The sequence below is a fragment of the Homalodisca vitripennis genome, unplaced genomic scaffold, assembly GCF_021130785.1.
Source record: "Homalodisca vitripennis isolate AUS2020 unplaced genomic scaffold, UT_GWSS_2.1 ScUCBcl_2403;HRSCAF=7130, whole genome shotgun sequence".
Lineage (NCBI taxonomy): Eukaryota > Metazoa > Arthropoda > Insecta > Hemiptera > Cicadellidae > Homalodisca > Homalodisca vitripennis.
The window spans coordinates 12,571-26,026 of NW_025778514.1; the positions used below are offsets into that span (position 1 = coordinate 12,571).

Sequence of the window (13,456 nt, forward strand, 5' to 3'; positions counted from 1 at the left end):
CCAAACACGAATTGTGTTTTATAATAAGCAGTAGTAATTGTAAGAAAACCGCAACTCCGCAAACTTTTTTTACCTGGCTTCTTCATTTGGTCTTGTACGTAAGTGATTTCCTAATTAGATACTTACCCATAAAAGCGTAAGTGGAACAATCTGAAGAACCCCTTTTTCGTTTAAAACAGTTTCAACCAAATCGATTCAATAGTTTTGGGAAAATTCTGTGGCCATATCCTTAAACAAACCGTAGAACCATATGAAGTTGCATAACACTTTCTTTTTTAAGACGGTTAAAACTAATACAAAATCTGCAAATCAAAATGTAAGGAATTCAAAATCAGCTTTCGGTAGTCTAAAAAGCGTTTTGTAAAATGAGATATCCCACAGCACTGATTCAATGATGATAATTTAAAATCGAACGAGATTAAATAATATCTTGGTCATAAGGGACCCAAAAGTAAATCCTTGCGTTCTGAAAACCCTTAGATTTGTTAGGGAACAATATAAGAAATATAAGAAAAGAAAACTTCTGGCCTGAGGGCTTAAGCTCGAATAAGAAAGTGGTTCCTAATAAATTGCATTTTTCCCATTTGCTGTCATTTTCACATGTTTACATGCTTACTTGTATCTCGTTTGCTTGTATTGCATGAAGACATCAAGCGTTTTAATTTGATTTCTGATTAAATATTGAATTTAATTGAATCTTTATTAACATAGTTTAACTTTCAGTTTTTTGTGAACTTCTCAGTCAATAATAAGTGAACAATTAATATTAAAAGAAAACTTAAGACTATTAAATTGACCTTAAATAACACAATCACACATATCGTATAACACAAAACGTTTATAAAATGCACTACAATATAACAATAACAATTAGCAACCCAAGAAAGAGATTGGACCTGCATTACATGGGGATCTATAAGAGGACCCCCAGTATACTACAGAAAGATCTACCAGCAAAGTGGCCCTTTTAAACGAAATTTAAATTATTGTAAACTATTTCGATTCCTAATATACCGAAGAAGAGAATTTAATAATGTTCGACCAGTGTAAAAACAGAATTTTTGAATATAGATAGTCTGGATCTATTAATTATAAGGTTTTGCTTGTTTCTTGTGTTGTAAAAGTGATTTTGAACATCAAAACTACGTTTGTTTGAAACATTTATAACATGCAATTTTAAATGAAAAGGATTACAAAGGAGTACCACCTGATTGAAAAAACTCGTTACAACTCTCGTGTTAGTCCAATTTCAAAACCATTTTCAGAGGCATCTTTTGGGCACGGAAGATTCCATTTAAAAAATTAGCTTTACAAAAACTGCAAACAATTATACAGTGTCTAGTTATGGATTAGAATAAGCTACTGTAACCCAGTTTGAGAGTTTCCTGTGAGGAAAATTAAGATAACCATCTTATGGCTTAAATTTCTGAATAAGGATTTTCATGTTTTAAAAAATAAGGAAATAATTCATATTGTTATAAAAATAATTTATGTGGATAATTTGTGTAATTCGTGGGTAGTAATTTAAACAATACCTTCCTATGTTTATAAATGATCTGTTCTTGTGCAATGTGTATATGTAAGTCATGTATGTTTCGAAAATCCTGGTTACTAACCTCAGAATTAGCAAAAAATACATATCTATCAAACGGATCAAAGCCTTATAAAATATAATAACCTTCTCTCCATAAGTAAGAGTGTAAGTGTATGAAGACTTATATTGTAAGTATTATATTGTATTATATCATATCTGTCTGACTAATAAATGTATATCTAAAAAAACCATTGATTAATTAACGCAAATATCACCTTCATGGTTCCCGCCAATGAAAATGTATTTAAAATGATTTAAAGGTGTAAAAGAAAATTAATTGGTAAAACTTTTTAATATGACTTGAATAGCTGAAATTAATTTGTTAGAGTACAGACTTATACAGTATAATCTGAGAACACAATGACTTCTAAAAGCGTAGAGAATTTTTCAGAAATATTATGAGTTAGTTTTAGGAACTGAAAATAAATGTAAACATATATTTCTATTTTAACATTATTTGCCAATTATTAAAACACATAACATATGTACTGTAATTTGCGTTCAAACTCCAATAGTTTTAAGGTGAATGAACAGTTTTGTTACTGCAAGGAAATTAAATGTGTACAAAATACGCTAGTGAGGTTGTGCCCACGTGTGTGATTTATTGACATTTTACTGCTTTTTTATCATCTGGGACAAGCTTTACTGAAAGCTGAAGGCAGTAAACTGGGGAGGAACTCAGGAAAATATCATGGCTGAGGGAAAGTTCCCATAGACGTAAATTATTGTTCTCTTGAATTTAAAATAAGTATATTTAATTTTTTTACAAAATATTACTCTGAAAATCCATAATGAGCGTTGAAATTACTGATGATCACTTAAAACTCATTATATAAAAGGTTATACTATCATTGAATAAATTATCATAGTATTCAAGTTTCACAATTACGATAACATCATAAGATTTGTCAATTTGTATAACTTACACATCTACACCAAAAACATCGTAACAAAGTTAATATGCATGTAGGTTGAGGTTAATATTTGTGTAACTTAAACATAAATACTATAAACTTATTAAACTGTTCAACATTAAAGATGCGTAACTGAATCAAAATTACAATACAATTTTCTAAGTAGGTTAATACGATTTTAAATTAAACACTTGAAAGTTTGTCAAGATGAGTTCTACCAAAGTTACAATAAGCCCTTCTGTTAATTATGTCTTAGACATATTATTTTAATATAATTTTATCTTTTTAATATTCAGTATCTTAAAATAACTTCGTTTTTCACACAGTGGTTTTTATTTACTTTATTCAGGTTTTAGTGAAAAGGAAAACAGTTCTTCAGTGGTGCGCTCTAATTTCTCAGAGAAATCGCCTCAGGTCTGTAGATTAATAAAAGCACCAGACTGCACATAAACGACTTTATATGTAAGTTAGATTCCAAAACCCACACATGTGTTTATTTTCTTGGCCAGTGTGAAGTATACTCAACTGTGAAGTCGTAAATAAATTAGAGCGGAAGTGAATTTAATCGGTCGTATTTGACTCTTTTCTACCGCAGTAACTTTTTAGTCGTACATAAGTTATATATTTTCTTTAACGGGACAAATAAGAACACTTTTACATAGAAGAAATATATTTGACGGAATGTAATTAAGAGCCAAAAATATACGCTTTTTAATCGAAGTTGGTTTTTGTTTGCATATATTTTTTGGTGGCATATATTTCTTTTTGGGCACAAATCAAACTTACCAATGACACCTGAAATATAATATAGAAAATTACTCTAAGCAGAAGAAAGTTAACACTTTTTGACCAAATTAGGTATTAAAGACTTATATGTTTATTAATACAGCAAAACCTAAAATAAAACCAGTATTTACGTTTTGAATCTCTCAACCATGGATTCAGAAATAATAGTAGGTACCTGATATGTCTACTTATGTTTAACAAACTTGTAGGTTTTCATCATATTACAGCATATATGTTTGTACTAATTAAAGTATGGCCTTTGATTTTTGAAAGTAAGTGTTGCAGTTTAAAGAGAAATAATAAAATACAAAGTAGCAAACATTAACCACTATATTTTATAGTTGGTTTTTACGCACAAAAAATATTCATGACGGTTCATGCTAAGGTTACTAATAATTAAACCTATTCAACTCGTATGCTCTATAGGAGATTAAAATACAACAGTCGCTATCGCGGATGGAATGTGACCAGGAGCGGAGTCTTGCTGAACATTATCGTCCTCAGCTCGTACTCTATGTCTGACAATTTTGTGTGTGATTTAACTCGCAGGCGTCTCAGGATATGGACCAGGGCTGTCTTCAGGATCACCATCGCGTATGCCTTCCCTGAGAACACATTCAGGATATTAACGTCTACGTAGGTGTAGAACACACCAAAGATCCTTTTTTTGAATTTTATGGGCCAAAATAATATGCATGGTATGGGATGAATGGTGGAAAATGGTCGGTATTTTCATGAATCTCCGTGTATTCAGGGTATTAAAAAATAAGATTAGTTAAAATAATGTATACAGGATTCTAAGTTCCCAACGCACGTGTGTATATGGCACACTCCAAGTTCCAAAAGCAGGGCTGCCTACCCCAAACGAGGGCTATGACATTCTGCCCAATGCTGACGAATAATTGATCAAACTTGTCCGTGGGTTAGATTCAAAATACGTTCTCCTAACGTTAGGCCACTCACTAATGCATTAATCAACCTCCTCCGGTTGGTTGCATAGTCTAAACCTAGAATCTTCGTGGTGTTCAAGTGTTGCATTCTTTAAGTGCGCAAGTGGTTCCTGGTACGATAGTGCCCAATAATAAGAGAGATGTAAAACATGTAAAATGACCTTTGTTTAAGTTCATCAGCCATTTTAGGAATACTATTTTAATGCCTATAATGAGTTTCTTGCCAAATTGCTTAATTAAGCAATCAAACTGATTGTAGCAACAAATAATTATTTTTCCTAAAATAAGAAGTTTTAATGAAGAATTTAATATGGAGTTTAAATGGAGTGTCAAATAAACAGCCGGAGCTGCAGCTGAATTGTATGCAGAACATATTCAAATAGAAGTCAGCGTTCCCACATTATCTACTACTGTATACATTATCTATCAGGTGTTGTTCGGTTGTAACTATCAATATTCGCTTACATTACGTTCTGTTCAGTCTAAACTTGGTTTTTGCCTTGTTCCGATCTTAAAGTTTCACAGAATGCAACTTAGTTTCTATCATTACCATTTAAAGATTTTTTACTACGTTACTTTTGATAAAAATTTTCATAATTTTGAAATAATAAAGTTCAACTATTTGGACAATAAATTAGGAGGAGTTTGTATTCAAAGCCTGTTCGTATGACAAAACATTCGAGAGACAAGCTATTCTTATTTAAAACAAATACTAATGACACGTTTGAGTTTTAGTTTCATGAATGAATGAATGAATAACGTTTATTCCAGCAGTTTATATGTAACATATATACAATGCTTCTTAAATGAAATAGCTATTATTATATATACAGCAGCTTATATATGTAGAAGAAATGTAAGAAAAATTTAACGAATAGCACAATAAAAAATATCAATACTGGAAAGCCTACATGGGCAATCTGCCTGTGCGTAGGCCTAGTTGCATCTAGCCGCCAACATAAAATTTAAATAATACGCTGGAATGTTAGTAATAGAGTAAGAATAAGGTAAAAAAGATAAAGGGATATATGTCTATTGCTACTTGAATTTTACTGTGTAAGTGACTGTTTTTAATCAAGCGGTGGAAACAAAATAAAAATGGTATGTGCTGCTAAGCTCTAATAATCAATTTATGGAGAAGTGAGATGAGAGAGAGAGAGAGAGAGAGAGAGAGAGAGAGAGAGAGAGAGAGAGAGAGAGAGAGAGCGAGAGAGGGGGGAGTGTTTGTGTGTGTGTGCGTGTTCGGTTAGTAATAGTAACAATGTCATGGTCAAGGGTCAGGTCCCCTGTACCCGGCAATGATAAAGATTTCCGCCTCTGATACGCCTAATTGCAATAGCCAGTCATTGATACGACTTTTTAAAACTGACAAGGATTGTGCGTTAAAGAAATTATAAACGTGAAAGAATCTAGAAATATTTCTGAGTAGTATATTTGATATATAATACGAATTAGTTGTGGAGAAAGATCTATATAGTTGTAAAGTGGCTATTCCTGTGTCACGGGCATATCGGGTGTTATATGAATGGGGAATTTCTGAAAAGATAGAGTGAAAGTGTGAGAAGATGTGAACCATGAGAGATTGTATAAATAACTGACGAACTGTAACGATTGATAATTCTTGAAACAGGGTGTCAGTAGGGTAACGACGATTTTTGTGAAATGCAAGTTTTAGCAACTGTTTCTGGAATAAAAACAGGCTATTTAGAGTTGTTTTCCTAGCTCCCCCCCAAGCGATATTTTTTTTTTTAAAGAAAAAAATCGTTTATTCTTAAAAAAAATTTGAAATGATATAATTATATTAATATATTCATTGTCTAAAAATATACAATTACCATAAATATTTGGGTTTTAACATATATTGTATAAAATAAATTTATATTTTTCTAATTTAATTATTTGAGAAATATTCTCACATGGGCTACTAAAGCCTGTGCGTGAGAACGAGTCACCACAAAGTACTTGATTGGTATTTCAAACCTTAAAAATGTTGTTATATCTTATTAAGTAAAAAAAAAAATAAAATAAAATAAAATAAAATAGAAATAATGTTTCTTGAAATGAAAAATAAAACTAAAGTGAGAATGTAACTAGATGAAGTAAGTGAATAGAAATAATTATTAGAAGGACAAACGACCAACTGTCGGAGATCAAGACCACGGACAGGCCTTGATGCAACTCTTAGATAACGTCCGTCTGTTAAAAACTGCGAACAAAAATTCACCGTTCCTTATCATCGAGGGTTGTTATCTATATTTATGGCATCAACGTATTAGTCTCGCATGACCTCCCCCAGAAGACACACACACTCAAGTTCACAAACACACGCGCGCGCAAATGCTCGCGTGCACACACACACACACACACACACACACACACACACACACACACACACACACACACACACACACACACACACACACACACACACACACACACACACACACATACACACACACACACACACATTCGAACACACATATTTACACAAAAACTAAAACTAAAACTCGCTCACACTATATTACTTATTTTCTAATACTTACTTACAAGCCAACATACATACATCAATTAGCTATATACTTCCAAACAAACCCAAAATGCTTCCAGTATATTTCAAACATACTCACGCTTACATCCTTACATGCCTGTTACACCAACACTTATATTCATTTTTCCGCCTCCCATCCCAACCCACATCATCTATTGTCTATAATTTGATGTAATTAAGAATTCAGTACGATCTCTTCCCACCAAATTTAGCCAATTAATAATTCTTCTTTTTAAAGAAAACATTGTTATATAATTAGTATTTTTTATGGAATCCGGCAATTTATTAAAAATAATGTGTGCTATATAATATGTATTAGTAGTAGAGAAGGTTTTAATTAATCTCGGAATTCTTGTCTGTCCTGTAGTAGCGTATCTTGTGGAATATTCATGAGGCAAAGAGTCAAATAGGTTTGGTTGATGTTTAAAAACGTAAATAACAAGTGCTTTGATGTAAAGCTGTCTAACATCCAAAACTTGCATTTCATTGTACAAAGCATCCGAAGAGTACCTTCGACACCTCCCCAATGCCACCTTCATAATAGATTTCTGTGTGACGAGAAGCCGATCTATAACTGTCCTGTAAGCACCCCCCCCCATGCTAAAATTCCCCCCTCAATAATTGACTGCACATATGCGAAATATGCCATCCTAATTTCTCTAATTGTCAGCACTTCATGTAATTGTTGAAAAGCGAAAATCATTTTCCTTAATCTCTTATTTATATAACTTACGTGTACAGTCCACGTCAATCGATTGTCAAACATAACGCCAAGATATTTATACTCATTAACACGGTCAATTATGTCACAAGGGCAATCAGTATTACGAGTGAAGTCGTCGCATACGTGGAGCTTAATACTATTAATCGAAGTGTCGCTGGATTCGCGTAATGATAAGGGCATAAATTTTGTTTTAGCAACGTTCAACATTTTTGACATACTTTGAGCTGCGTTTACGAAAATATCGTCCCACGTTTCCGCTTGGAGTAAAATTGCAGTGTCATCAGCAAAAAGATACAATCTACCGGAAATATTGATTTTTGAAATATTATTCATGTAAATTAAAAATAATAATGGTCCAAGAGTACTCCCCTGGATTACACCATAGTTGACGGGTTTCAGGTCACTATTAACACCATTGATAGTTGTAAACTGCTCTCTGTTAGCCAAGTATGTTTGGAACCAGTTAAATGATGTTCCACGTACGCCAATCAAATGAAGTTTCTGAAGTAATTTTTTCCTGTCTACCGTATCAAATGCTTTTGCTAGATCTAGAAATATTAATAAACATCGGTTACCTTTGCTTAATGCCAAATTGATATCTTTCGTTACTGAGAACAGCGCATCGGCCACATTTTTAGATCTCCTGAACCCGAACTGGCGGTCTGTCAGAATATTTAGTCTTTCAATACAATCCGTTAGTTGATTCCTTACGATTTTCTCTAACACTTTAGAGAAGACACTAATCAAGCTAATTGGACGGAAGTTAGATTTTTCTGTAATATCATTGCTCTTAAACAGTGGAATCACTTTAGCAACCTTGAAAGCATCGGGAAACTTCCCGGAACGTATGCTACTGTTAATAATGTGTAGCAGAGGTTCACAAAACAGCTGAAAGTTGTCTTTAAGAAAGGAAGCGGAAATGCAATCGTACCCAGGAGCTGAGCCTCCGCGTAGGCTACTGACACAGTTGTATAAGTCTTGTTCCGTGACAGTTCTCATAGTAAAAACAGAGTCCACAGTATAGTCGTTATCGTCTACAACAAGCGGACCGCTCGAGTCGATTAAGCTAGCCAAGTTAAATCCAACTTGTGAGAAATAGTCATTGAACTCGTCGGCCACCTGTTTACTTACATCATTCATCGTCGCGTAAAGTCTGTTACCTGTATACTGTTCTAGAGGAAATCCGTCATTTTTATTAGTCCTTCCACTCATTTCGTTGACGGCTTGCCAAGAAATTTTAGGGTTATTGCAATTATTGTTACTTTTTGTCCTAAAGTAGTTCTTTTTTGTAATCCTTATAAGTCTGTCCAGTCTGTTCCTGTATGTCATGAAATAAAGTTTCAAATCAGTATTAAATGGTTGTTTTCTCAAAAGCTTACTCAATTTGGTTTTAGTCTCGGTTTGGTATTAGTAATATTTTTACACGCGTTGTCCGTACAGTCTTTTATAATGGCTAAAAACAGATTAGCGCTAGTATTGAGATCCGCTGTGTCAATAACATGAGTCCAGTCACACCCGTTTATGTTATGTTGCAATTTGTATTTGTCTAAGATGTAGTTAGTGGCAATTGGATAGCTTGGATTAGACCGAGGGTAATTTATTTCAATGTTTAACACAATACTGTAATGATCTGTAATATTATTCGCTATTACAGCAGTTTTAATCTGATCATAGTTATTGTGCTTCACAAATATATGGTCTATACAAGTCTTACTGTCCCCTACGACTCTAGTCGGTTCCGTAATACTACACATAAAACCAGTCTCATACATCACGTCCAAGTAACGTTCAGTTTTGTTATCTGTTTTAATTAGGTTTGCATTGATGTCACCGATAAGGATGTATGTTTTGCTTTTATCAGTATTTGAGTAGTATTGGTTTAAAGCGTTAGTAAAGATGTCTAGGTCACTGTCATGAGTCCTGTACAAAGCGAGTACGTTACATTGTTTGTTGTTATACATGAAACCCAGGCTGAGTCCATACACGTCGCCCAGCTCCTCCTCTCGCACCGACACACACACACACACACACACACACACACACACGCTCACTCGCAAACACTAACACATCATCATTCCTTGTTTTCCCCCTATACGTTTTATATAAGTTGTAGCCCTCGAGTTGCACCCCGACATCGTCCTCACCGAGCCAAGTCTCCCCCCAGTACAATGAGATCCCATCTCATATTCATACCCTCTAAATAAATCGTTAAATTGTCGAAGTTTTTATACAAACTTCCTATATTCAAGTAGAATATCTTAAGCCCATTTTTTGACCCAAAACTACTTGTTTCGTAGTTATTCTCTATAATCTGGCAAACAATCCTTGTATATTTATCCAAAAAGTTGATCATTTTATCCAGTCTACTTTATATACAACAAACCGAAAAAAATCAAGCACTTATGACTTATCAATGAGACTCAGACAAAATCAAAACGACAGACAGACAGTCCAAACCCCTCCCGCCGCCCCGCATCGTTATTAAATTTTCAAATATTGACACCAGTTCGAAAAATATTATAAAAAAATAGAGTACTCAAAACAACAGTCGGAAAACTATATGCCTAATTATTTTTACAACAACCAGTACTTTTCTATGACTGACTCCGTTCCCATTACAATATTCAATTATATGTAATTGTACAATTATATCTATAGTTACCTCTTAGCAGAACACCTAAGTAATCACCATCTAATCTGTACACAATGTGTATAGAATTATTTGCTTACTTAACATTCGCCTGACACAACCAGTGGGCCCAGAAGCTTATAAATATAAGAAAACTAAATAATTATTAAAACTGAGGTATTATTATGACACGATATGCATATTAAGCAAAGACTCGTAACATTTATAGTAATACTTGGTACACTACAAATGAAAATTAAACTATATAAAAAAAGTAGTTGCTCTTCTCAATAAGTACAAATAAATAGTAGTAATTGTTACTAGTATTAAATAATACAAGTAAATAGTAGTATCATTTCCAAATGATAGCATAGACTGAATGTAAGCGTAGTACGCCAGCTTTATCTCACTTGCACTAAGGACATCGCTCAGCTGTCTGAAAGCAAAAATCAATCGACGTAATTTTTTAACTAAGTAATCTACATGATATGACCATGTCATCCTATGATCAAAAATAACTCCTAGATATTTGTAAGCTATTGTTTTATCTATGCTTTCGCATGTACATGAATCACTCATATAATTTCCACAGCTATGAATTGTCAAATTTTTCAAATGGTAGTCTCAAATAGAACGAATAGATATTGGCAATAATTTTGTTTTTAAAATATTAAGCGTTAATACGTTTTGATCAAACCATTTCTTTAACGTCATGAGGTCACTCTGAGCTTTCCTTTGCACTTCTAACCAGTTATTACCGTTTAAAAAAATTAAAGTGTCATCTGCAAATAAAAAACGTTTACCGTTTAAATTTATTTTCGAAATGTTATTAATGTAAATTAAGAATAAAATTGGTCCCAGATTACTTCCTTGAACAACTCCATAGTTCACTGACAATGGATCACTAGCCACCCCGCAGACAGAAACAAATTGAAATCTGTTACTAAGGTAGCTTGAGAACCACGCAAGGGGGCCTCCACGAACTCCAACAGCTTCTAATTTGTTAATTAGTTTTTCTCTCTTTACCGAGTCAAAAGCTTTCTTGAGATCTAGAAAAAACAAGCATTGAGGGGTCACCTCTTGAAATAGAAGCATTTATTTCTTTATTTAAATAAAATAGGACATCGTTTACATTTTTATCGCTTCTGAACCCATACTGACACCCACTTAAGATATTGTTTTGATTCAGATAGGATACTAATTGTTCTTTAATTATTCGCTCCAATATCTTGGAAAATACACTGAGTAAGGAAATCGGTCTAAAGTTACTTTTATTGGTAAATTCATCTGGTTTATATAAAGGAAACACTTTAGCCAAGTTATATTTTACCATACCGGTGCCGAGTCACTCTTACAGTTATCACATTTCCAAGATTTCATTTTAGATTTCGTGATAGCTTGACCAGTACCGGAGCGCGTGCAACCGGGATGAAATATTGCAGAACACTCAACACATTTTGCGATGATTTCACTGGCGGGAATATCCAAATTACACTTGCCGCACTTCCCGGACATTTCGCACTGACGTAGTTTGATTATAATGTATATCAAATTATATTAATTTCTAGACACAGAATCCAGACTGAGCAGGCACAGCGTGTACGAGTTCAGACACGTGCTACTGATAAGAGGTCCGTTCTGGTCGGCGGACTGATAACAACTGTGAATTATCATAGTATATAAATAGTTATGTGGATAATTAAGGATCCGACAGGTGAGTCTTAATATCGTGTCCTTTGTTCTTTGACTGAGTGGGTGATTACTTTTGACAGAAAGGCCTAATCTTGCAATTTTCTAAGTCCAAGGGAGAACTTTATTGATATTGGTGTCAAAAGGTCAAAGGACAGAACGTTGCAGTAGTCCGGCAAAGGTTGCAGTCAATTCGCTGAGGACTTTCGTTATGTTCTGTCAAGTCCTTCGATACTTCGTTGTATCATATTATTTTATACATACATACATGGTTTCCTAGTCAACGATATAAACACGATCATATATAGATATATCGTCTGCTGCATACGGTTTCGTCACTTTGTCAGGGTTTTACACATGTTTCCGATTGTTTCGCTCGATCTAGCTTCCACATTACCTCAGGACCTTCCCTAACTTCCGTCCTCGATGTGGAAAGGGTTGTGTAAGTTCCAGTTGACATACTAGCCTACCATTGTGGTTATTCAGCTGTTGCATACTATAATCGTGTGCTTCAATTGTATCAAGGACATGACTTGCTTATACCACAAGAAAGTTCAAGCTGAATAAATTGACCTTTTGAGCCGTTTCTCAACAATTTGTCAGAAATTTTGATGCCACTAAATCCGGAGCATCCTGGAACCAAATGAGATGTACGACGCACTGAGTTACAACTTGCTAGAATGAATAAATTCTGGAAATCCATGCCTGCCTTCAAGTAAATTATGTTTAGTTAAAGACCGCAAGAGAGGCCTGGCCATCATATAGTAACACTGTCCGTTGATTAATATTATTCCTAGTCAACCCTATATTAGCGAATGTTAACGTAGCATACGCAGATTTCAAACTTTTACCTGGCCTCAGAAAGAAGTAGTTTATAAAATTAAAGTTGTTTCTATGTTTCATTTTTATGGGTGTCGACAGATTTCCACAAACTGGTCAACCAATTTTGATGAATGTTGTTTTAAACGATAGCAGGCTCCTCCAAAGTAGTCCTTTAAAGTTTCCTAAAGTATATATGATCAGGAAATAACTTTTGAAGTTGACAGGAAAAGGAAATTATGGAGATTCCTTTTTCTTACGTATATGAAAACTTACATCAGAAATGCCAGAAAACATTACGTTTCGTGTTTGGCTTTGGAATGACGTCCCTATAGAAAACAAATTAAAAAATCCGTAATGGAGCAGCGGAGCATCAATACAGAATAAGTTGTTGAGGTTTAACTTTCGTTCTTTTTTTCATTTATCCCACAAACACTTGAGTAATGTACATTAAAGAACTCTTAGATAAAGCCTGTAAAACAAGACTCACTCAAAATGGTTAGAAGTAGGCGAAGTTAGTTCAACTTCCGCTAAACTAGCTATAAGTTTTCTAAGAGAGCTATTTAGTCGCTTTGGTCTACCTGTTAATTTACATTCTGACAATGGACCACCCTTTACCTCATCGGAGTTCAAACAGTTCATGGAAATGAACGGTATAAAACATACTTGTAAAACATACATTGTAAAGTAGCAACTAGATGGATTATGTGGCTTAGAAGTACTTTTATACTTATCAATATCATTTACTTCCGGTATAACAAGAAATATTTAACTGTTCTGGTAATTTTGAGGGTCGGCTGTGG

General features: G+C 34.0%; 1 protein-coding gene across 1 annotated transcript in view; it reads right to left on the bottom strand.

The window, feature by feature from the left end:
- Positions 1–3,606: 3,606 nt before the first annotated feature.
- The window catches only part of LOC124372012 (cytochrome P450 4c21-like), a 46,419-nt gene continuing 36,569 nt past the window's right edge, over positions 3,607–13,456 (bottom strand). Inside the window, exon 5 of the mRNA XM_046830387.1 lies at positions 3,607–3,899. The gene's annotated coding sequence lies outside the window, so the exon portion shown is untranslated. The remainder of the gene's footprint in view (positions 3,900–13,456) is intronic.